We start from the raw sequence: 25991 nt of genomic DNA on the forward strand, positions 1-25991 counted from the left end.
CTGTATAATCCCTTCCCCTTGACTGTGGGCTGGACCTAGTGACTTGCTTCTAATGAATTGAATAAAGCAAGAGTGATGGGTTGCACTTCCAAGATTAAGTGTAAAAAACTATGACTTCCATCTCCTGGCTTTCTCTTTCAGGCTCTGAGAGTTCCAGCTCCCATGTGAGCTGCCCTAATGGAGAGACCCACATATCAAGAACTGAGGGCATCTCTATCCAACAGCCAGCAAGGAACTGAATCCTTCCAACAATCACGTAAGTGATCTTGAGAGCAAATCCTACCCGGTCAAGACTTGAGTTGACAACAACCCCAGCTGCCCCTTGACTGCAGCCTGAAGCAGAAAACCCAGCTAAGCTATGGACCAGGATTTCCTGGCCCACAGAAACTGTGAATTAATCATGTTGTTTTAAGCCACAAAGTTCTGGGGTAATTTGTTGTGCAGCAATAGATAACTAATATCGCCAAGGATGAGGGAAATAGTAAAGAACTAACCATGACCCACCTGAGCCATTAGATTCCTAAGCAGAGCCAGTTGAATGAACTTTTCCTCATTCTTTCTTAGGATTATATTTTCCTGACACATAGAAATTAGCTTCATGAAATTTATTCCAAGAGTGAGAGTTACTTTAGATTATCTTAATGTCACTATTTTGAAGAAAGCCAAGAATTCTAATTACTGGTATTGCTTTAAAATTTCTCCAGAGGGAATTCCCTGGTGGTCCAGTGGTTAGGATTCCGTGCGTCCACTGCCCAGAGCCTGGGCTCAATCCCTGGTGGGGGGACTAAGATCTCACAAACTGTGTGTCGTGGCCAAAAGAATTTTTTTTTCCCAAATAACAGGGACCTAACTAAGTACTTGGATGTTCTCTCTGAAGAAAACAGTATTATGTTGGTAGTAAGACATTGCAGACTAAGATTGTATAGCAATTTTAAATTTCTTTTAAATAAATTGGCATTGCTTTGATGTCATTATGAACAATAAGTTAGTATGAAGATAATTTCTGAATACTACACCAAAACATGAAGGAAAAAACTTAAAGTCGGAATGATTATAGATGATGATGCTGATCTAAAGATCGCAGATTCCCATCATCCATTCGTGATTAAATCCTTCATAAAAGTTTCCTACCAACTGACCTTTTAGCCTGTTTTTGACCATCCCCAGTAAACAATGACTCAGTTTTTATTATATTGACTGAAACTGTTTCTTCCCTCATGTAAGGAAAATTTGTCTAAGGGTCAAGGAGATTTCTGGATGTATTTTATTTCATAAAGATTAGGATGGAAGGGGGGCCAATACTACCTAGTCATTTACAGATGACTTGTATCTTTTTTATATAAAACTCTTATTTTTAATAACAAAATAAAAAATTACTTTTATTTTTAACAACCCTCCATCTTCCCCTCCCCCAGCAGACCCTGGCAACTTCATTCTACTTTCTGTTTTTATGAGTTTAATTGCTTCAGATACCTCATATAAATGGAATCAGTGTCTTTTTGGTGTAATTGTTTTTGGGTTTTTTTTTTCGGTACGTGGGCCTCTCACTGTTGGGGCCTCTCCCGTTGCGGAGCACAGGCTCCGGACGCACGGGCCCAGCCGCTCCGCGGCATGTGGGATCTTCCCGGACCGGGGCACAAACCCGTGTCCCCTGCATCGGCAGGTGGACTCTCAACCACTGTGCCACCAGGGAAGCCCCAGTGTCTTTTTGAACCTGCCTTATTTCACTTAGCATCGTGTCCTCAAAGTTCATCCAATATGTAGTACATGATGGGATTTTCTTCCATTTTAAAGGCTGAATAGTATTCCGTAGTATTTATACACCACATTTTGTTTATTCATTTATCTGTCAATAGACATTTAAGTTGTTTCCACCTCTTGGCTGTTGTGGAAAATGCTGCAATGAAAATGGGTATGGAAATATCTCTTCAAGATCCTGCTTTCAGTTCTTTTAAGTGTACACCCAGAAGTGGGATTTTGGGTCATATGGTAATTCTATGTTTAATTTTTTGAGGAACTAACTCACTGTTTTCCATAGCGGCTGCACCGTTTTGCTTTCCCACCAACAGTGCGCAAGCGTCCTAATGTCTCCACACCCTCACCAACACTTGTTATTTTCTTTTTTTATATATATAATCTTCCTGATGATTGTGAGGTGATATCAGTGTGGCTTTGATTTGCATTTCTCTAATGGTTAGTGATGGTGAACATCTTTTTATATGCTGTTGGCCACTTGAATATCTTCTTTGGAGAAATATCTATTCAAGTCCTTTGCCAATTTGTTAATCAGGTTGATTTGTTGTTGTTTTTTGAGCAGTGGGAGTTCTTTATATATTCTGGGTATTAACTCCTTATCAGGTATTTGAAGATTTGCAAATATTTTCTCCTGTTTTGTAGATAGACTTTTCACTCTGTTGATTATTCCCTTTGATATGCAGAAGATTTCGTGGATATGACACCAAAAGCACAGACACCAAAAGCAAAAAAAGGTCTATAGATGACTTTACTATCCATCTTCTCCCTCTCTCTCTGTCTCTGTCTCTGTCTGTCTGTCTGTCTCTCTCTCTCTCTCTCACACACACACACACACACACACTCACACACTCATCCATGGTTATCATGGTTATGACATCCTCTAGCATCTAAACAGGTAGCTGACTTGCAACTCTCTTTCTTCACTGCTATCAACTGAGAAATTGGGGTTCTCTGGGGTCAGATTTGGAGACCGTTCCTAGAGAGTTGTCTGGTTCTAGTTATTTTTGCCTAATCTCTTCTGTCCATTCCATGCATCCAGAATCATTTTGTCTCAGCCCGTGGCATAAAACTGCTTCTAATTATCTGAAATGCAGTAACAAATATATGTCTCCCTGTTTTAAGTACAAAACACCTTCTTATTTTACTGGTGTCAAGAGACCTATTCATTAATATTGAAATTTATGATGCGGTTGAAAAAACCAACAAAGTGAATTTTTGGTTCTTTTAAAACTTTCTGTTAGAGCATTGGCCGCAGCAGATTTTTGTTAACATTTAAAGTAATCTCTTTTTAAAAACTCTATGCTAAAATGAATTATCTCTCTACGATATTCATCTGAATTTATCAAACATACCAAAATATGTAGCTTCAGCAACAAATGCTGTGTTCCAGTTGCTGAATCCTGAGATTTAGTCATTTGTTATCATGTAGTAGTAATACATAAAGAGTTTTACCAGGATCTTCTCAGGACGTGCCCCCCACTTACCCACACATTGAGTCCTTTCTTCCCCCACCGCCTCTCTTGTTTTGTAACTCCCTATCTAGGAACTTTCTGTTAATTCAGTCCCATTCCTCACTTTTATGGGGCCAAAGAGTACAAACAGAAATTTATATACAGATTGACTAAACACTTAAAATCTTAAATCAAGCTAGCACAAAAAACTATTACACAAAATTATATGTCCAATCCTCATTATTTACAAAGTTTGTACTTGCTAATTTGCCTACTGTTTAAAATTTATTTGTAACCCCAAATCAGTGCTCAGAATGCTTTCACAGTCATTTATGGACACACACAGAGAGGCAAAAAATTTGAGTTGCCTGACGTGTGCGTTCCCAGCTGAGCTTGAACAAGGTGACACTCTGCCGTCTTGTTTCAGCTCTCATACTGTAAACAAGTGTTCTTTTCATGGTCTATTTAATGCCATGTTTTTCACATTTTTATGCTTTCTGTTGATAATTTCACTATTTAAAATGGCTTTCAAGCATAGTGCTAAAGTGCTATCTGTTGTTCTAAGTGCAAGAAAGCTGTGATGGGCCTCAACTATGTGTGTTTGATGAACTTTTTTCAGGCATGAGTTGTAAGGGTGTCAATAGTAAGTTCAATGCTAATGAATCAATAATATATAGTAAATAAAGTGTCTTTAAACAGAAACACACATAAAGCAAGGTTATGTATCAATTGGTTGATGAAAATGTTGTGACCAGAGGCTCACAGAAACCTAACCATCTATTTTCCCTAGGGCAATAGTTTGGTATTCACTAAGTCAGTGTCCTAGGGGACTTCATAGAATAAAAAAACTACCATGAATAATGAGAATTGACCATACTAGCCTTCTACCTTAACAAATATACATTCATGATGACAAAATAAAAGAAGATGTGCAAAGTGATGGTTTTTACATGGCTAAACATTATCATCTAAAATATCAAAAGAAATATGAAAGAAAATGAAATTCCATTATTGTGGATGTCTTGGTATCGTACAGTTAGGTTGGTAATGTTTGGATGAGCAATAAAGACATATATAATTCATGCATTATTATATATGTATTCTATATATTATTTTGGCTTCATTTCAGCAAAGACACTAATAATGTTGTTACAGTAACAACTTTTATATAATTTGTTCTATGGTCAGGAATAAGCCGAAGGATTAAAAATTGATTAAAATGTACTAAAAATGAAATATGTGCAATGTATGCAAAATAGCAGTATATTTTTATCGGAAAACAAATTGAAATAAATGTTTAAGTTGAAAGATTAAAATTATTTTCATATATTTTATTTTTCTTCTAAAATAGTTAAAATTATCTGTCAAAATTAAAAGAAGGGAAGTTATGATTTATAAAACCAAAATGTAAAATAAAAATTATTTAAATAGATATTATGATTAATCAACATTACATTTTAATAAAAAGTATTTAAATAAAATTGACCTTTTAAATGTAGTAAGTACTTTTATAAAAACTACTTAGAATTGATTCTAGCTTTCAATATCCATCTGAGTTGCTGAAACTGACACAACATTGTAAATTGACTACACTTCACAAAAAATGGTTACAAAAATATCCATCTAAGTTGCCAACAGAGCACCCCGCACCCAGATTGCCGTGGTTGATAGCGCCCAGGTTACATCTAGACCTATATATAAATTTATACCCATTTACATATAAATAAATATGAATTGTTTAACATAGAAAAGTGTCTCATAGCCTCTGTGTGCAACTGTTGAAAAGGCTTTGCTAATTCCTGAGTACCTCCAGAACCTGAGTACCTGAGTACCTCCTGAGTACCTTCAGAACCTGAGTACCTGAGTACCTCCTGAGTACCTCCAGAACCACAAATTGGAGCAGAAGTAAGAAAATGGATACTACGCAACCCTGGGAAACAGTGTTTTGTTGTGAAAGAATAGAAGAATTTGACAGGTTCATTAATTTGTCTTTTCTCTCCCCCAAATGATTCCAGCACTTAAATTCTCCCTACAGAGAAAAGCAGTATTTGTTGATAGCAGGGATGGAACCCCCAAATCTCCACAGATACACACACCTACTGTTTCAAGGACATGGGACAGAGCTGTTGAGAAGCGTTTGCCTGAGGCATGGGCAGTGTCAGTCATGGAAGGGATATTTAGGGTTATGAGTTGAGCTGTGGGGAGAGCGGCTATACTGCGGAGCAAAGTCCCCACAACCGGTCCTGATCTAACTGGAGCAGGGCACACATTCGGCCATTGTCTGGACACAGCTGCACAGACACCTGATGGCAGTGGGCCTGGCTCACTACGTCAATGGCACCCGCCTGATTAGGCTACAGCCCTGGTCTGGATTAAACCTTTTCTCCTGCTTGAAGCTGAGTTTCCTGCTTTCAGCAAAGCAGAAGACACTTGCTGCCTTGAATACAGAGTTAGGTGATACATATCATGAAATGCCTCCCATTGCCCATATGATTCTTGGAGGGCATCTAACCATGGATTGGTTCCTGCTCCATTAACCAAGATCCATTGCCTCTTCCAACCTTCTTCTGACTTAAAGCAACACTTTTCTTTTTTGTAACTGACTTTCTTATTCCACCTTGGACAACCAATTCTTCTTTGTTTTCCAAAATTTAGCAGCATGTGCTCTCTCCTAGGACTAAGCATATTATTGACAACAAGAATGGCAACAATGAGGGCTAGCATTTATCAAATTCTTACTAAGTCTCAGGCATGGTTCCAAGCACTTTAAATGTGTAAACTAATTTGTCCTCACAGAAAGCCTAGGAGGTGGATACAGTTTTCCTGGACACTTTTACTGAAGAAGGAGCAACTGAGGCACAAGATGTCGAGTAACCTGCCAAAGTAAGGTCACGCAGGCAGTCTGACTCTAGTTCAAGTTATTATCCGGTTCGCTACGTGATACTACAGGAGATGGAGAAATGGTGCTTTTTACATGCCCTGGGCACGCTTGGCTTATTTCACAGGAAAAAATAGATATTTTTGCAAATGGGTTGAAAATGATATGTACAAGAAAAAGCGTTGTTTATGTTCACTCGTTGCTTTTTTTTCTGGAAGATGATGCTGTTACGGATGCCATTAACACCAGAACTACCTACTGTCTAGCACCCATTTTCCCAGGGGACCTCATGTGCTCATAGAGACAAGTGGACAGAGGAAAGAGAGAAGAACCCCAGACAGCTCCGAGCAATCATCGGCCAAAAATCTGCAAAGAACCTACAAACATCAGGGATATGTTTGCTGTGTCCCCAAGTTTCACAGCCCACGGGGCAGGAAACAGTTAAATCATTTCCCCCCAAGGTTACCTTGAATGTCACTGGAGAAGTTGGGCACAGAGCCCAGGCCTCTGGATCCTCTCGCTGAGTTTCAGGAAGCAAACCACACTTGACATTTAATTGGTGAGACAGTTTGTTTGTGTTTAGCCTTCCCTTGCAATATTTGCAACCCAAACACTATAGCAAGAGTCAGTGCTTGAAAAAACTGCAAAGAAGGGCTTCCCTCGTCGCGCAGTGGTTGGGAGTCCGCCTGCCGATGCAGGGGACGCGGGTTCGTGCCCTGGTCCAGGAGGATCCCACGTGCCATGGAGCGGCTGGGCCCGTGGGCCATGGCCGCTGAGCCTGGGCATCCGGAGGCTGTGCTCCGCAACGGGAGAGGCCACAGCAGTGAGACGCCTGCGTACCGCAAAAAAAAAAAAAAAAAACAAAAAAAACTGCAAAGAAAATCTGATCTGAAGTCAAAGTGCCAGCCCTGAACACAGGAATAATAAAGTTAAATCTAGGCAGGTTCAATAAATGATGCCATAAAATAGCATCTTTAAGGTTTTCTTTGCCTAATCACAAACTTAACACAGGTCAAATGACGTCAAGATAGATGCCTTCATCATAAGAAGATTCTTGATCTTCAGCTTTCTTGTTTCAAGAAATATTTGATGCAACCAAATTTTTGGACAATTCTGAGAATTTGCTGCAGTGGAATTTGGCCTGTACTCTAATGGGATACCACCATACATCTTAAAGAGTTGAAGGTGTACCATAGAAAGAAGACCTGCTATTAATAGGAGGGAGAACTACATGGTCTACTTTCCACAAGCCTGATTGCTGGACCAAGTATAAAGCAAGAGAACTGTCATGAAGAATTGCTGTTATAGGGCTGCATCTGGTTCAGCTTCTCTGTGACTGTGGAAGGGTCTACATCTTACTAGTTCTGGGTTGAAAACAAACTGAAAAAAGTGTACAAATTTAGAAGTAGCTTAATTTCCCCTTCTTCCTATAGCTCCCCCCATCTTCACCTTGAAAGATGATCCCATCAATACAATTTTTAGAAGGGCTTCATTTTGGTGGTCTCACTCTTCACTGGCCATGTAGGCCTCTTTGCCTTCATAGCAAGGGTCCATCTTATGCGCCATCCAGACCACGGGAAGATTCCTGGAGGAACCAGGAGGCTTTGCTTCTGGCTCACAGTGGAGTCTTGCCTTGCTTCCCTTTGCTGTCACACAGACCATCTGCCGGGTTCCTGACTCCTTATATCCCAGGGACCTTGCCTGGGTCCTTCATCACTGACATACTGGCCTTTGGAACCCAGGATATGCCTCCCTTGTCTGTGAAAACTGCTTTTATCAACCCAATTCCTGAAAGGCTGTGGTGGACTTATCTAATTCAGAGTGAAAGCATCTTGTGTACATGAAGTGCCGGACTGGGTCGCTCCTGCTTTATCCTGTCCAGTTACTTGCCACAGTGTAGTAATATTAAGTAGGAACCACACCCATACAAGGATGTAACTGAAAACTGAGCAGTGGGCTCAGCAATGCCTTTCCAGCACATGATGCCCATCCTATACCAGATTTGCTCGCCTGATGCCACAGTGCTCACCAGTTAGCTGTCCCATTAAATTGAAGTCATGCTTTAGGCTGTCCTTCCAGAATTCTTTTATAGTCCTCATAGAGATTGTTTCAGTGGCCTTTGGTTCATTCTAATTTGATTCTCTGTGTACTCTCAGTTTAATGCAGAAGTCAGTCTGTAAGTCTCGGTGAAGAAGAACACGGTGTGCTTCTCACTTGGGTTTTCTACTGACAACACAGCCTGGAAAATTTGCTGCTCAAAAGTAACAGAATAAGATAATAGCTTTATGTTTTCTATTAGCCATGAGACTCTCACCTTTTATTAAACAAGACACCCAAATTGTTCACTCTGGGAATCTCTCCCTCGTTTCTTTTTTCTTTTCTTTTTTTTCTATCTTCTCTCTCTCTTCTTCACTCCCTTCCGTCCTTCCTTCTCTCCTTTCTTTGCACAAATTGAATGACAGCTATGAGTCAGGCACTGAGAAAGCTGTCAATCATATTAGGCAATGACTGCCATGCTAGAAGTAAGCACATGACTATATTTTGAAAGACCTCATCATACCTTTTAAGGTAAAAAATAAAAATGTTAATTTTATAACACAATAAAGTGTAACTACCTATTGAAATCATCATAAATAATTTATTATCTTAAATAATTTGCATTCTCTGTTATGTACATCTATGTATTATGTTCACAGGCTGCTTGAATTAAAAGCTGTTATATCATATGCCAATCTGTTGCTAGGTAACAACTAAAAGTAATACACTCATGTACACATATCTCTATATATGTGTGTGTGTGTGTCCTAATATTTATATAATCATGTCCACATATCTCTATCTATATATCTATCTGCAGATGCGTGTGTGTTTACCCTAATACTCAGAAAGGGGTCAAACTGTCTCATACATATATAGAGAGATTAATACAAATAAGTAAATATATAATATGTTCCTTTGAAGGTCACTACCGTGGCCTCAGAAATCATTTAAACGATTCAGTTGATGGTAATATGCTATTTGTTAGATGGCTCACGATTCTAAGAACACATCCAAGGTGCACTTGCAGGTAATCAGACGTTCTGGATGACTCTCTCGAGGTCTTTTCGTGGTATTTGGAGACATTTTCTGGATGATGAAATATGAGACTTAAGTCTACTGTGTTTGTAATCAATATACCCAGAAAAAGAATTTTTATATATATATAGTTTATTTGTATTTATATTTATACATATGTGTGTGTTTAGTGGCTTTTATTTTATTGTTACCACATGAAGTTTAGAGGTATGTCCATAACAAGTCATTGTTTGGCCTAAATAACATTGTAACTTCCGGCCAAAAGACAATCCTTTCATTTTCTGAACTCATTTATTTATTTTTCTTCAATGTACTTTCCCCTTTTTTGGATGTTAAGCTGCATCTCTGCTAATAATAGCAAACTGAAATACATTATTTTTAAAAATCTTAACATCTAGCCAACATTGAAAATATTTGGCCATTCTATCTGAAATGTACTTAAAACAATTTTTTTTAATTTTATTTTATTTTTATTTATTTATTTTTTTAAACATCTTTATTGGGGTATAATTGCTTTACAATGGTGTGTTAGTTTCTGCTTTACAACAAAGTGAATCCGTTATACATATACATATGTTCCCATATCTCTTCCCTCTTGCATCTCCCTCCCTCCCACCCTCCCTAGCCCACCCCTCCAGGGGGTCACAAAGCACCGAGCCGATATCCCTGTGCCATGCGGCTGCTTCCCACTAGCTATCTACCTTACGTTTGATAGTGTATATATGTCCATGCCTCTCTCTCGCCCTGTTACAGCTCACCCTTCCCCCTCCCCATATCCTCAAGTCCGTTCTCCAGTAGGTCTGTGTCTTTATTCCTGTCTTACCCCTAGGTACTTAAAACAATTTAAGCAAATTTTTAATAATCTAGTAATTTTAGTACTTCATGATGTCTAATTTTATGTTTCATACAATAAATAGAAATAATTATCTGAGAGTATTCTTAAAGTTAAAAAGAATCTGGTGGCCAGGACAGGGTGAGCAGGGAATGGTGTGAGGGGAGCTGTCACCCGGGCTAGATTACATGCCACCTTGTAGGTCTTTATAAGGACTTTGGGTTTTATGCTGAGAGAGCTGAATGGTTTTGTCTGTTCAAACAAAAGTTGTTTGAACTGAAGGCAATGGTTAATTTACCTTTTGTCCAAGTTACTTTAGTTTGGTCTGAGTATTCAGTTGATCCAAAGGATAGAGAATAATCAGTCTATGTTACAAGCGGCCAAAGACCCAAAAGTTGTAGTTCATGTCACAAATGAGGCAGTTAGCTCAGGTAGGTGGGAATAGCTGATTCATTCAGCCAGGCGTGTCTTTTGGCCCTTAAGTAGGCAGCCATCTTCCTTAGGCATTCAGTCTTCAATCACAGTATCACACACTTCATTTCTCTCCTCTTTCTAGGCTAGGCAGCCCCAGGTATACACAGTTATTTTCCCCTCCACATGGACCCTGAACTTTTCTTAATGGAAGCTACGTCTGAACCATCAAAGTCAAATTATACTCCTTCTGATGCAGTCTCTTTCAGACTGTCCTCTAGAACAAAACAAAAGCTATCTCTTTTGGTGAGGTAAACATTTCTCTATCTACTTTAACTTTACTCATTACCACTAAATAAATTAAAAGCTGTTTGAACAGGATGCAGGGTCAGTGTTAGATTAATAAAATAGCACTGAGAGACCAACATGAAGGCATAGCAGCAAAGAATAGCCTCCTAGCTTTCCAGTGTTTCTTTTAATCCAACAAGGAATCTTTGCAGGGTATTAGCAGAAAAATGCCAAGCCTCCATACAATGCTACCTTTATACCTGTCACTACATTTAACCCCAGTAATCCTGTGACTGGTCAGGATTTGTAGATCATTTATTCCAGCTTTCAGAAGATCAATATAGGTTGGTTTTGCAACAATAAATATATATGACAAGATGGGGTCTGATCTGGTGGCAACATCTCTGGAATGAGAATCAGCAGACGTGTGCCCCAGCCCCTGCTCTGCTAAGAAATAGAATCCATCTTCCCTCCAAGAAAAGAGAGCATGACTGACCCCCCTCCCTCCAAGTCCACAAAAGTATGGTCCAATCATTTGCCCTGGATAGTCTAAGCTTCTACCCATACACTTTCAGGGAAAACTTTGTACTTTAAGATACCAAAAGAGTTAGCTCTTAAATATTCCTGAGAGAGAGGTTATTTGTAAGGTGATTCTTAGTAAGGACGTATTTGGACACTAGAGCAGAATGGTGATTGATAGCCAAGAGACTCTCCAACTCCTCTCTGGGCAGCACAGAAGTTAGCATAAGGCAGGCTGGTCTTGGCCTGTGTCCAAGAAGCTCATTCCTGTGAATCCTGAGAAAGATGTTATTATAACAAAGTTATGGTATAGCAGAGACCCCAACTATGAAGGGTAAATTCAAGGCTTCTTTTACGAGGAAAAGAGTTTAGGGAAATTTGCAAATCCTAAAATGTCTCCAAAAGGAGTGTACCCAGCAAAATATTTTGCAGTTCTTGCATTTTAGAAATACTGTGATTCTCTAAGGCAACCCATAATAGAATTCACTGAACAAGAGTTGCCCTGCTCCCTAGGGCTTAGCCTGATTGGACAGAACAATTTAGCTCAGGAATCCCACTTTGCAATTCAGCAGAAAAGTACAGGCATATGTCCTAAGAAATAAAGGAAGGACATGAAGAAATGCTCTGGTTCTCTCTTGTCTATTCTCAATGGTTTAGATAGTTGGGTTTTTTAGCACAGCTTAATTTCATAAATAGCAGCCTCAGCAGGTTTGCCCAGTTATTCAAGAAGACTGTTTACCTACTATGTCTCTCTCCAGTTACAATGCGTTTCACATTAAATGTTCGATTGGATTACTAATTTTAAAACTCGCCACTTCAGAATCACCCAAAGCTTTCATTTCCTATCTAAAAGCCCTGAAATATGTCATAATTACCTCTGAACTGAGGGGGCAGGCTGCACCAGAGAATTCTGAAAATGTTTTTTCTCTGAGCACAGGCAGCTCAGAAAGCCGAGCACCTGCAAATAGGTTAATGAAGCTCAGAATTGCTAGAGTTGTCAAGACCAACTGTTGAGAATTCCCGTGGAGTTAAGTAGGATGTGAATCCGGCTCTGAGTAAATACCATTACCCATGCTTTCTGACTTCCTGCTCTCGGGTTTTGGAGTGCGTGTGGGTTTTTCCCCTTGAGCTCAACCGCTTGGTAGCAGTTGGGTTGGGGGTGGCTGGGAGTACTCTTTAAAATGGCTCTCTGAGTGGGCAGAGGCCCTGGTGTTTATTCCTGGAGCTCCCTGAGCCATGGAGTACTTTTTAGAAAATTCATCGCATTTTATTCATGTTTGGGTACCAAGGAAGTAAGCAGTCGGCTTATGTTCTCAGAAAAAGAACTGTCACTGGTCACTTAGAGTGTCTCGTTTTGGTGTTTAACGGTCATGAGACATGGTCAAGAGGAAAAACAGCAAGAACATCCTGTGCTCTAAAGGCAGGTCCTCTTAGATCCAAACCTTCAAATACTTAACTCTTCTGAAGCACTGTATGAAGAACACTTTTAGCGTATTTTTAGTGTGGTTTAGTGTAAATGTCAACCTCTGGTTGAAGTGTGTCCTACAGACAGAAAGTGCACATATTGTAAGTGTACAGTTCAAAACATCTTCACAGAGTGACCACACCTGTGTAACCATAATTCAGATATCAAGAAACAGGACACGCTCAGCACCCAGCAGCCCCTCTCATGCCCTCTCCCAGTCTAGACCCCAGAGTAACCACTACTCTGACTTCTAACACCTGCTTTGCTTGTTTTCTTCTTGTTTTGAACTCTGTGCAAAAGCAATCAGACGGTATGTCCTCTTCTATATCTGGCTTTTTTCAAGTATGCTGAGATTTTACAAATATGTACTTATTACAGCCTTTTACATCATTATCTCATTGACAAGGAAATCATTAATCTGCCCCAGTTTGCTCTCCTCGAAACGTGTCAAGGAAAAATACTCACATTGGAAATGAATGTATACATGGCTGCTTTATATGCTTCAGCCTGCCAATGAGCACATCCGGTTTCTAACAGATGGGGAAAGGAACTTCCACGGGGCCTTTTTAAAGGAGGAAGATAAAATGAGCTTTGCTATGCAGCTACAACAAAAAGTTGATGGTGGGAGGCCAAGTTGGAGAATTCTGCTCACTGAACTGAAGCATAAAGCTGGTGAAATGCACAAGAAAGTGAGATTTATTGGTTGAATGTTGATGTACCAGAATGGAAAATGAGAGCTTGATGTATAATTGCAGATAGTACTGTTTCCTCCCACTTCACATTGGTGTGTTCCCAGTAAACAGGCCCCTGCAGGTAATATCTTGCTTCCTGCCATTTGTAGTTGGATTTATTAGACAAGTGACTTCCTTAGCCTCTGGTCGAGGAAAGGATAATAATAGTAATAGCAATAATAATAATAATAATAAATCATCGTTCATGCCCGAGCTGAATTAAAACAGTACAACTTTGGGGCTTCCCTGGTGGTGCAGTGGTTGAGAGTCCGCCTGCCGATGCAGGAGACGCGGGTTCGTGCCCCGATCCGGGAGGATCCCACGTGCCGTGGAGCGGCTGGGCCCGTGAGCCGTGGCCGCTGAGCCTGCGCGTCCGGAGCCTGTGCTCCGCGGCGGGAGAGGCCACGGCGGTGAGAGGCCCGCGTACCGCAAAAAAAAAAAAAAACAAAACAAAAAACAGTACAACTTTGTCACTCATGATAAAGCAAGGCAAAGGATTTAGAGCAGTCAGAGTCATAATTGCAAGTTACCAAATAATTAAATGTTATTGCTGTGTACAAAAATATTTAGGAGCCGACTTTACAGCAAGTGATGGGATTATCCCATCACATGCACACGAACCACGTATGCAATTGTAGACTTATTTGACCATGCATTAAGCCTAACAACTGAATTCCAAGAAAATCAAGCACTTGTTTGGAAAAAAATAATCAAATATGGATTATTTCAATAGCATACAAAGTTTCTTCCTGAGATCCCTGCCAGCGAAAGGCAGGGGATTTATGCCACTCATTTCTGAGCAAGCCACATTTCTCTAATATGGCTGATCCCTCCCAGTCTAAACATTTTCTTTGAAAACGTGAAACCCTGCAATTAAATATTCCTCCCTGAAACGGGAGAGTTCACTGAACTGAGAACCAAGTACATCCCCTATAGAGAAGACTGTGATTGGAGGGAGGGGGTGTTGTCTGGTGGGAACACCCACTGATGGAATGAAAACAGGAGGATGTTGGAGGGGAGGGGAGGAGGAGAGAAAATGTATGTGCTAATCTGAGGAACTTCTGTATTCAAACCTACATTCAAGGCTGGTTGTATATGTGTTTGTCCCTGAGACATGGAAATACTGCTAATACTCAAAATATTTTTTTTGGCAAAGATCACACTTAAATTAATAAGCTTTGCTATTGACAGTATTCTTTTGAGTCATGTTTTGCCTTTTGAAAAAAGAAAAAGCTTCACTAAGGAAAACAATAGGTTTACTAGGGAAATGATTTGCTGGGTTGAAGAATGGCATCTAATATTTTGCAAACGTGATTTTTCCCTTCTTGAGAATCTTATTTCCTTAGCATTTATCCATGGTGTTTCACAGAGGGTCATGTTTGGGAGAGGTGCAGAAATGTGTTTCTTCCCCTGACCACTGCGTTGGTATTTCGCTGGGATGAATGCTTGGCAAGAGGTCTTGCTCACCAGCATGTAATAAGTCTCACAAAGATTATGTATTTGGGAGTGGAGGTGAGGGCACCTGTTTAGGTCACCTTCCCAAAATACTCTTTTATTACCTTGCCACATGAGCCTGAATTCCCCAAAATAGGGCAATTTAAGGCAAGCTATCTCCAGAATGACCCACTGTCAAAATATGTTCTTTTTTTCTCCCAATAGACATTTATCAGGCCTAAAAGCTGCCAGGTATCTATAGTGCTAGGTGTAGGGGGAAGGGAGAGAATGCAGCAATTGAGTAAGTCACAGTCCCGAGCCCCTGGGATACCGTTTTTTCAGGGAATTGACATGATTTTGTGTTTTAGAGCAAACACCCTGGTGGCAACTTAAAGGCCAGATGGTAAACATGGAAAACATTTAGAAAGCTATTGTGTGTAATAGTCCAGCCATGTGAACATGAAGGCCTGACTTCGGTCAGTAATTATTGGGATGGAGGTAGGGTAAGGATTTGGGAACTACAGCCCACACTCTTCAGTATGGTAGCCACTAGCCGCATGTGGCTGCTTAAATTTAAATAAATTAAAATTAAGTGACATTAATTTTAAGTAACATTAAAAATTCCATAGTCACACTGACCATATTTCAGGTGTTCAGTAGTCACACTTAGCTAGTGACCACCTTATTGGACAGGAAAGATATAGGACATATCTACCTTTGTGGAAAGTTCTACTGGGCAATACTGTGTAGGCCTTTGTTCTTTCAAAAATCCATGAGTAACGGTGAAGTTTGATGACATGAGAATTTGTACTGTTGCAGGGTCATGAATTTGAGCCATACTGTGGTTTGATATATGAGAGATAGTTACTTGGCTGTTGGTAAGCTACATTACCCCACCCCCTTCTCCAGAACTGCCATATCAGTGATATTGGTAGTTATCAAATTGTCCTGCATTAACACATGTATTTATATACAAAGTTTTATCTATCATATAGTATTATATATCTATAGATCATCTATATCTATATGTAGAGCTAGATCTAGATTATAGATTTAGATTTAGATACATAAAACACCTGATGATTGTATTAGCTTGGGTCCTCCAAAACATATATGTTAAGGTGAGATTAGCTGTTCATGAGGAGAATGCCTGTGAGGAAGAAAGGAGGAGGGAATCAGAATAGGCAGACAAAGCCTTCAGACCACAATGCAGGTATGATACTTGTGGAGGAGGGAGCAAGGAAGGCAGATTGAGTAGGAAGAGTCTTGGAATGCAGCAAAGTTCCAAGAAGGATTCAGTCAGACTATTGAAGAGTCTTTGAATCAATGTCACCAATCAGAGAACTCTCAAGGATCTCGGGAATGAGCCTGCATTAGTATCCCCATTATGCTCAGTCACTGGCTGGGAGTGGCCCACAGGAAGCATGAACTTGGGGTGCATGTGGTGGTGGATCCAGAGGGTGGCAGCTGGAGCCATCACATATTATGCTCCCCATGACAGGAGACCTCAGCAGCACCTCATGGCTTCCACAATAGTATATTTTGTATTGTTGTGTGTGTGTGTGTGTGAGATAAAATATATTCTATAGTATATTCTATTGTATTTTGTATATATAATACATAGTACTATAAAATATGTTGAAAATAGTAGGTATATTTTTTAGTATACTATATAATTATTATGTGTTCAAGAATTAAGGACTTCTTACTTGGGAGCCCAATGCTCATGAAAATCAAGGATTTCTTCTAATTAGGTGGTGGAATCAAAAGGACTTGATAGGGGCACTTCCACTCACAGAGAGATGGAGTAGACATATTTTTCCCTGTTCCTCCCACTAAGTACAACTAAAAACCCTGGACATTATACATGAAACAAACATAAGAAGACTCTAAAAGGTAGGGAGAAAAAGGCAGACAAGCTAGGAGCCTCAGCACCCAAGGATTGATGTTGTATTAAGTTCCCTACATTGCCCCATATGTCCCAAACTGGGTGCTATAGAAGTCAACAACCCAGAGATGTCAACAAACACAGATTTCAAAAAGCCCCTACAAAAGTGTAATCTCTTGAGCCAAAGGACAAGAAAAGGGACAGTCTAGCAAGATAGAAAAGTTTTAGGAAAAAAACCACTCTGCTAGAGTCAAACATCACAAGGTGGAAAAAAAAATCTGTGGCCACATCCCGCCCACACCAGCAAGGCCTAAGTTGAAAACCTAGACTTCCCTCTTTGTCAAGTTGTAATGAGATGCCCCAACCTCCTGCAAGGGTAGTGGCAGAGAAAGTTGAATAGGGAGCCAGGACTTTCATCTCCAGTGGGCAGTAATGAGTGCCTTTCTTGGGGTATCAGTGTAGACCATGTGGAGATCCTGGACTTTCATCCCCATCCTGTATAACAAGGCACTCCTCCTTCTTCCTAATGGGGTGGTGTCTGAGGAGGCCTAGTGGAGAATCAGGACTTTCACCACCACTTAGTGGTAATGAGGCTATTCTCCACCATGCTGTCGGTGGAGGTCACATGGGGAGCAGTAATGCAATCCTCCCCTTCCCAGAAGTACCCCAAAATGTATAAATTCTCTAAATCATGTTTGAGAACTGAAACAAAAATTATGACACTGTTTCATATGGTTCTAAATGCATGTACAGGAAATATTTAAGACAATTATAAATGGGGTGGGGTAAGGAGATGTAAAGGAAGTCAAGGTTCTACACTTCACTCAAACTGGTAAAATAGTGATGCCAGTAGACTGTGAAATAGGTTATGTGTATATAACTTTATACTTTTTTTTGGCCATACCTCATGGCTTATGGGATCTTAGTTCCCTGACCAGGGATCAAGCCCATACCCTCAGCAGTGAAAGCACTGAGTCCTAACCACTGGACCACCAGGGAATTCCCCTATAAGTTTATACCTTGAGTAACCACTTAAACATCTTTGCAAAGAGATGCACTCATAAACACTATAAATAAATAAAAATGAATTCTAAAAATGTTCGGGTAACACACAGGGAGCCAGAAAAAAAAAATGAAAACAAAGAGAAAAAACAAAAAGCAAAAACAGAAAGCAAACAGAAAGCAAAATTAAAGTGACATTAAAATGGCATTAAATGACATTAAAATGACATTAAAATGGAAGACTGAAACCTAACAAATCAATAATCCATTAAATGTAAATGGTCTAACTATACCAATTAAAAGACAAAGATTGGCAGAATGGATTAAAAAAAAAAAAAAACTTGACCCTACTATATACTGTCTACAAGAAAGTCATTTCATATGTAATGATATGTCATGTTAAAAGTAAAAAGAATGTAAAAAGTACATATCATGCAAAAGTTAACCAAAAAAAAGCAGGAGTGGTTACATAAATGTCAGATAAAGTAGACTGCAGAACAAAGAAAAGTACCAGACAGGAAGGGATATTTATAATAATAAAAGTTTCACCCCACCGAGAAGACATAATAATCTTAAATGTGTACATACCAAACAACAAAGCTGTAAAATGTGTAAAGCAAAACTGGATAGAACTGAAAGGAGAAAGAGACAAATCCACAATTACTGGTGGAGGTTCCAGCACTTCTGTCTCAACAACTAATAGTACAAATAGATAGAAATATCAACATGGATTGAAAAACTTGACAATATTATCAACTAACAAAATCTAATTGACCTTTATAGAACATTTCACCTAACAACAGCAGAATACACTTTTCAAGTGTCCATGGAACACAGACCAAGATAGACTGCATCCTGAGCCATAAAACAAACCTCAATAAATTTAAAATAATCAAACTGTGGTGTGGGACCTCGATTAAGGCCCAATATTATGTGCCTTGACATCTGGTGAAACTGAGAAGGCCTCATCTGGTCTAACCACAAGTTCCCCTCCCCACTCTGCTATTGTTCAATAAGTCCCCTAGCCAAGCAACCCTCCTTATCTAGGGGAACAGCTGCAGTTCCTGCATATCCCTGAGTAGCAGGTTTCAGTTCCCTGCCAGCTGTGGAATTATTCCAACTAACCACATAGTCCTGTGGGAACCAGAGGGGCACCTCATCCTCTTGATACTACAAAGCCTGCCTCCAGCCCTTAGTTTTCACTCTGTTCCCAGTTGCAACCCCACCCCCCCATCCCCGTGGCCCTGTATGGTGTACAGTGTTCTCCTCCCTCAGTCTGTGAGTATATGGGACTAACAACCTGCTGTCGATCTCATCTGTCCAGTGTCAGTTGTCGGGACAATTGAAATACATGTACTTTAAGACAAAATTAAACACATCAAATTTATAAATGCAATTTAAAATGTTTGAAGGTTTGAAAATTTTAGCTAAGTCTTTAAACACAACCAAACTGAATTCGAAAATCCCTTCCAAGTAACTGATAAAGTATGCTAGACTTACAAAGTAGAATAATATTTGTAAACTGAATTTAAAGTCCATGAATTGCATAAAAATTTTCTTTTAAGTTTGTCAAAAAGTTCCTATCCATAGAAGAAACTTGGCACGCAAAATATTTTCAGGGAGTACTCTGGCTCACAAAGGTAGACTGGAGGTAGCTAGCTTGCCAATAGACTTTTGAAAGTTCATAGAAGATAGCAACCCACCCCTCAACTAGGCTGTCTTTTAAAGTACATAGGTTTATATTTAATAATTAAGACGTTCCAGGACTTCTATGAGGAGATTAATAATATAGCTAACCTCAAAATTACTGCTACTCAACGCAGTCAAAAGTTCCAGAAGAGAAATAATACTTACTGAGGTTCGCCTGCAGTTTATTCTGTCCTATAAGTAACTTAAACTTTCTCCAGGATTAAGCCAGACCATCAGAAGGTTGAACTCTACTCTTCTTGCCTTTCCCATAGCATCATAGAACTTCTTTGAATAGATCGTTTTTTGAGATTATGGCATTAACCTGCCTGTACGTGCATTGTGAGAAACAAACCTGTGAAATTTGGTGTTGAATGTGCTTTCTTGGTCTAACCGAGGACTCCATCCACTGAATCATCACACAAGTTCTCGGCAAGGACCCTTGGGAGGAAATTCTTTCAGGACATAGTAGCAGGAAAAGTTGTGTCTTGAGCTTTTAAGCATTTTATGAATCAGGTACATAATCACATTTCCTCTCTTTCTGATGGCTGCTAGAAAGTTCACAGTCATATCCATGGTCTTCTGAAAACTGCGCCAATCTTAGTGGCCCACCTACTGTAGACCGACCTCTCCTTTGATTTTGTTTTACTTTCCTGATGCTTATTCCTTTTTTACTAGATCACTCTCATTTATTTTTATCTTGTTGTGTCTTAATGTACTAATAAGTATAAATAATTATATATTCTGTCTCTATAAATCATTTTTAGAACAAATAATAATAGAATTCAACAAATAACTCCTAACTATAGAGGTTGTCAGCAAAAGGAAAATTTTAAAACCAACGAGAAGTAACTCAGACAAGATGAAAATAAAGGGCCCGAAATGACAGCCAAAGTGCATGAAGAAACCCATAAAAATGTGATTTGTACTGTAGCCACTATTTAAAGTGGTTCATTGAAAATACATTAGGAAGATGCATTGTTTTGAATTGTCTTCTGGAAACGCTTTGGAAGTTGGGAGGTTGAGGGAGCAGGAAATGTGTGGGAATTCTGTAAACTTCTCTTCTCTGACACAATAATCACTTCTCGCTCTTCTGTGCACGCATTATGCTTGAAAATGTCAGTGGAAATGCCAGTTTATATTTTCTGGGGTTTGAGGAACAGGAATCCTTTAGTTATTGTAAGTTCTATCTTTTGTTAAATTTTAATTAACCCCACATTCGCTCTGGGAGGTCAAAACCAAGTTACAGTGATGAGTTGTCAGCCCATAATCCTTTACTTCAGTCCTCACCCTTTATTGTGCAGGAAAAGTCTTGCGGTAGTTCCTGTTCCTTAAATTCTCAGAGATGGTTCCATGTGTAAGGTATACCGACCGCCATGGGGAAAACGATTTGCAGTGAACATTATGTCCAATGGACTGTCAAGGTTTTTGGTCACTAAGTAGACCACATACATTGCCTGCTCTTTGCTTAACAGACTTTCCTCTGGAAAAATCACTCCCCTCCCGCAAAAGTTGGTGTGCTTCCAAATGGAGTTGAGTCCTGTGCCAGCTCCAGTGATGGGATCTCATTGGCCTTTAGGCCAATAAGTAAATTCCATGCCCTGGCCATAGTGATTGGTTCATATTCACAGCCAATAATACGTTTTGGTGAGTCTACTGGGAAAGGTAGAAAGCCAAACTCTCTTTTCCACTAGGTTTAATGGCATGAGGATTTAACACTTGTAGCTGCTTCAGCCATCTGGAGAAAGCCTGGATCTACTGAGAGCAACACACGCTGCCTGGATTAGGACTAATTCAAAGGTCAGAACGCCACTGGAGGAAGCAAAGTAACATTCTTAAAGCCTGAAGCAGGTAATGCCTGAAGCTACCTTTGCCCATCAGCCTTCCCGGTAATTGAGTCAATACATTTAGTTTTGCTTAAGCCAGTTTTGAATGGGTGTTTCATCAGTTGTGTGCCCCCTGAAACATCTGAGTTATGTTTAACTTTACCTTCCTGCCTGCCATTGGCAAATAAAACAAAAACGTTTGTTTTCCCTTTTTCTGTATCTCTTCTAATCCATTTACATGTCCATGTTTGTTTGCATTATTTCCTTCATTCTCATATTCTCTACCCTTTAAACTTTGAGCTGTGTATGATTCTTTTTCCTCTCTCTATGTAATTCTTCCTTGACAGTGAACTTGAGGCAGCTCTCTGAAGGCTAGTAAAAATAGGTGAGAATTTATGTATGAGCCTGTCTGCTGAAAACGAAAGAAAGCATACTGAAGTCCTTTTCACATTTCTTAAATTGCTCTTCCAAGTCTTCAGAAAGTCTGCCAAATGGGGAACCACGACCCAGTTTGCAGGAGGTGTAGACCCTACAATTAAGTGTTTGCAAAGTGTGGTTCAGGATCCCTGGAATTCAGAATCACTGGGGTGCCTACTACAAAAGCAGATTACCGGGCTTCCTCCCAGCCTCGAAATCCTAATCTCTAGGAGTTTGACTTGGTAATCTCAGTTTCCATAAGCTCCCTAGGTGATTCATATGTGTAGTGAAGTTTGAGAACTCATACCCTAGATTTATCCTGTCAGCAGTAGCAACAGGAAAATTACCTATGTAATAGTTTCCTATCACTGTAGAAACTCTCTTCTCTTAATTTATGGGTAATGTAGCTGCTTTTAAATGTAAAAGGTATGTATTTTGAGTAATGGGAGGATTTTTAACTGGTTGAATTGAATAAGATACAGAAAAAACTGAAAGAATTTCAAAAATACTTTGCATCTAATCATTTATGTTGCGTGTCTTTCTTCATCGAAATCAGTTTTTCTTAATTTTGATGTCATGTCACCTTTTAAAAATGCTGCTCCCTAGGCCACACTCCAGAACAGTGAATTCAGAGTCTCTGAGGGGGCTACCCAGACATTAGTACTGGGACTGTGGATGGTCCATAGAGATGAGTTGGCTGGACTATAAGAACATAAAGATTAGTTTCAAGGTTGTATAGGCGAACCCAGTGATTAAGAAGACACTGGATCTGACATAAGAGGGGAGAAAAACCCATTGAACTGTGAGACCCTGGTCTATGTCCTATACTGTAATCCCCGCCATCATTTCTAAAAATATATCTCTTTACTCCTGTATATTTTTTCAAATCCCATTTTTCTGAGACCCTTATGGCAGATTTCATAGCTAATTAACATATCCTAATTTCCCAAGGTCATAATTACACCAGAAGTAGATTTTTTATTTTTCATGAATTACTATACACTCATCCAATTATATTCTTATCGCAGAAATATATATATATATATATATATATATATATTTAAATTCACTACACCCACTCTAGCAGATAAAAATCAAAGGAAAAGTTTCCCAAATCCACTGCGGCAGGCTGAGGGTGTTAGATGGATAACATTCCTGTCAGGGACCTAATGGCCTAAACGAGCTCAGCAATGTAAAACTACATGGGCAAAGGTATGACACAGGATGCACAAATAGTTCCTTTTTCCTGGTGTCAGAATGTCACAGCATTACAGCTGAGCTGTGGCTCCATTAATCGATTCAGAATGATTTCTGTTGAGCAATTGTCTTCTCTAAAGAAAAGCCAGTGCAATCTGCTAGCAACTGCCACTTTGTATCAAGTATGAATTATGCTGTATAAGGGGTTCAGGTGCTCACATAAATTGACTGTCATAAAATACTTGTGTGTGATAATTCAGTGAGATCATCTCATTCACATGATGAAAACAAAGGAGCAGAATAGTGACAAGAGAAGTGAAGGTGATAACCTCCACGCTGCTGACAAGAAAAGCAATGTCTTAAAACTGCTGCTAATTTATCGTTCGCTCAGCTCGGAAATCAGCAGCTCCCCCAAAATATTCTTAGGCACGGTGATGAGATTATGAGAAAGGACGAGGTAGAAAACTGTCACATGCTGTTGGTGTGAATTGATCAGAACTAGTTGTCAATGAGTATCAAAATATGTATCAAGAGGTATTATGGTGTATACTCTTTGACCCCAGATAGTTTCACTTCTAGGAATTTACCCCAAGGAGATATACCACAAGTGCAAAAAGTTATTTGCACAAGAGTCTTCCCTATAGCATTGTTTAGATTAGAAAAAATTGCAAAACAACATAAGTATTTACAGCAAAGGATTATATATAGGACATATGTGTAAGGATTTATGAAAACATTAAAAATGATGACTATTTATAAACGTATTAACATGGAAAGATATCCAATACTGACTACAAGTAAAATTTATAAAAGAGTATGTATGAATAGTTATGCTCTGTTGATATAAAACAATATGCATATATCGACATGTGTATATAAAATAGAGAAATGTCTGGAAGAATGTTCATTGAAATTTTAATAATAGTTTCCTCTGAGTGGCAGAATCTAGAGTAATTTTTACTGTCTTTATGTATTTCCATGTTCTTGAATTTTAACAACGAACATTCAGCAATTTTACAAAAACAATAAAGCTTTTAAAAAGAAAAGAATATGATAAGAAACTCTATGTGAGCACAGATGAGGCTGAGGAGTTTGGAAGGGTTCCCGTGATTACACCTCCATTCAGAGATGATGATAATGATGATGACAGGTGAATTGCACAATAATCATTTGTGATAGCAAAAACGTTAACTTACAATTTATTGAGAGTAGCAATATGTGTTCAGCACCGTAAGAAACAACAGTAGTAAGTGAACTTTAAACTGAAATTAAATATACAAGCACAGAAACACCTGCAAGCAGATCACAGTGGGGAGAGTAAGGCCATTTTTGTGGGGAAAATAACACATGACATCTGAGAACTGCAATGTTGGAGTAATGAGCACAGTTTAACACAATTCAGGAGAGTTTATCTTGGCCCAGGAAAAGCTTTCTGGAGGAAATGGATGTGAGAGGTGAATTTAAAAGTGTGAATTAGACAGCTTGCTGGAGAGGAAGTCAAATAGGATATTTCACAGAGCCCAAAGGAAGGAGAAAGAATATTTTTGCCTCGGGATTTCCAAGGAATAAATGTGAAATGTCTCTCTCTTCCGTGGATGCTGCCAAAGTCTGCAGCCGAGCTCTGTCAGGCAGTGATACTTCCCTTAAGATGCCTTGGCACATTCATTGTACAGAAACTACCGTGGAGAGAGATCACCCTCAGAAAAATCACATAAGCAAATCCTTTGGGAAGCCCGTGTTGTCTCTTTTCAGACCACAAAGATATTACTTAATGTACAGCGGGAGCACTAAAGGAATGTTTTGCATTACGGTGTAAGTCTTGCAGGTAGGCTTGAGTCCATATCGACTTGAATGATGTTATTTCAAGGGTGTCAGACAGTTCTTCCCTTCTCAAAATAACCTCTGGCTGGTTCTCAGCTAAAACCTGAAAGTCCTGTAAATATTCATTTCTTTTTGTTGATGTTATTGCTTCTCTGGATAAAGGTCAACAAAATAGCTCTTTATCGGCCAGTAATGACTTTTCATGGTTTCCACTATCACAATATGGAAGACCCAGGGACTGGGATACAGTAAAGATATTTTGATGGAGTTGGATGATAATGGCCAGTCCTTTGGATGCTACCTGGCTAGGCCTGTCCGGGAACTATAATGGCAGGTAGGTAGGTATAGCCAAGACTGTTTTTTTAAAAATATTTAATGTTTTAATATATAAAACATAATGTTTAATTTAGTATGTATATAATACAAGTTTGTTTAAATGTTGAAAGGAGACAAATGCAACTCCTAACCAGGCACAATATTTATCACAGTTTGTAGGTATCTATTTTGTGTAATATCATAGTTGTGATTATTCTCTACCTCTCTTCCAGGTCGTAAGTTCTACGAGACCTAGATCACTTCTGTTTGACTCACCTCTGTACTCCCAGCAGCTCCCACCCGGCCCACTGACTGGCACATAGTAAGTATTCGATAATGTTCAATGAATCATAATAGAATGAATGGGACCCTAGACAAAGGCCAAATACTCAAGAAGTAAGAAGAGTCAAGAGAAAGAATTTGGTGGAAAGAGGGGCCCCAAAGTAGAATAACCTACTCTGCGATTTATATTGGGTTTGAACTACTTAAGAGAAATATATATCATCCTTATCTTTTAAAGATCACTGTCACTTTTTCTTCCTATATTACTTCTAGTTTTTCCTGCTATGCAATTTCAGGATGACAGTTACCCTTCTCCTACGAAAAGTGAATTAAACTTAACAGAGTAGAATCCTAATGATCAAAGTCAAAGAAAATATGAATCTATTCAACAGTGGTGGTTCTTAACTTTCCTTTCAGATTTGTATTAGCTATGTATAGTTTTTGAAAATATTCTCTTCCTTTCTTTTCTAATTTTTTACTTTCAAACTTTTTACATTTAATATGTAATAGTTTATTTCCTGTCTCTCAATAATGTAGATGTCCATTTTTTCTCTACTTTGTCACCCATCAGTACCAGAAAATAATTATTCCTATTTCGCATACCTTTATTCCCTACTATATTATCTGGAAAATGATGAGGGGAGTGATAAGGAACTAAAGAAGTGTTATCTGTGTCATTAGCCACCCCTCCCCAAAATACAGGGGTTCATTTACCCAG

General features: G+C 39.1%; 1 long non-coding RNA gene across 1 annotated transcript; it reads left to right on the top strand.

Annotated features, from left to right (window-relative positions):
• On the top strand, positions 1-25314 carry LOC307192221. The gene is made up of 3 exons (XR_013830014.1): positions 1-256; positions 21110-21266; positions 25225-25314. It is a non-coding gene; the product is annotated as an uncharacterized lncRNA (long non-coding RNA).
• Positions 25315-25991: the final 677 nt, after the last annotated feature.

Source organism: Stenella coeruleoalba (genome assembly GCF_951394435.1).
Source record: "Stenella coeruleoalba genome assembly, chromosome: 10".
Taxonomy (NCBI): domain Eukaryota; kingdom Metazoa; phylum Chordata; class Mammalia; order Artiodactyla; family Delphinidae; genus Stenella; species Stenella coeruleoalba.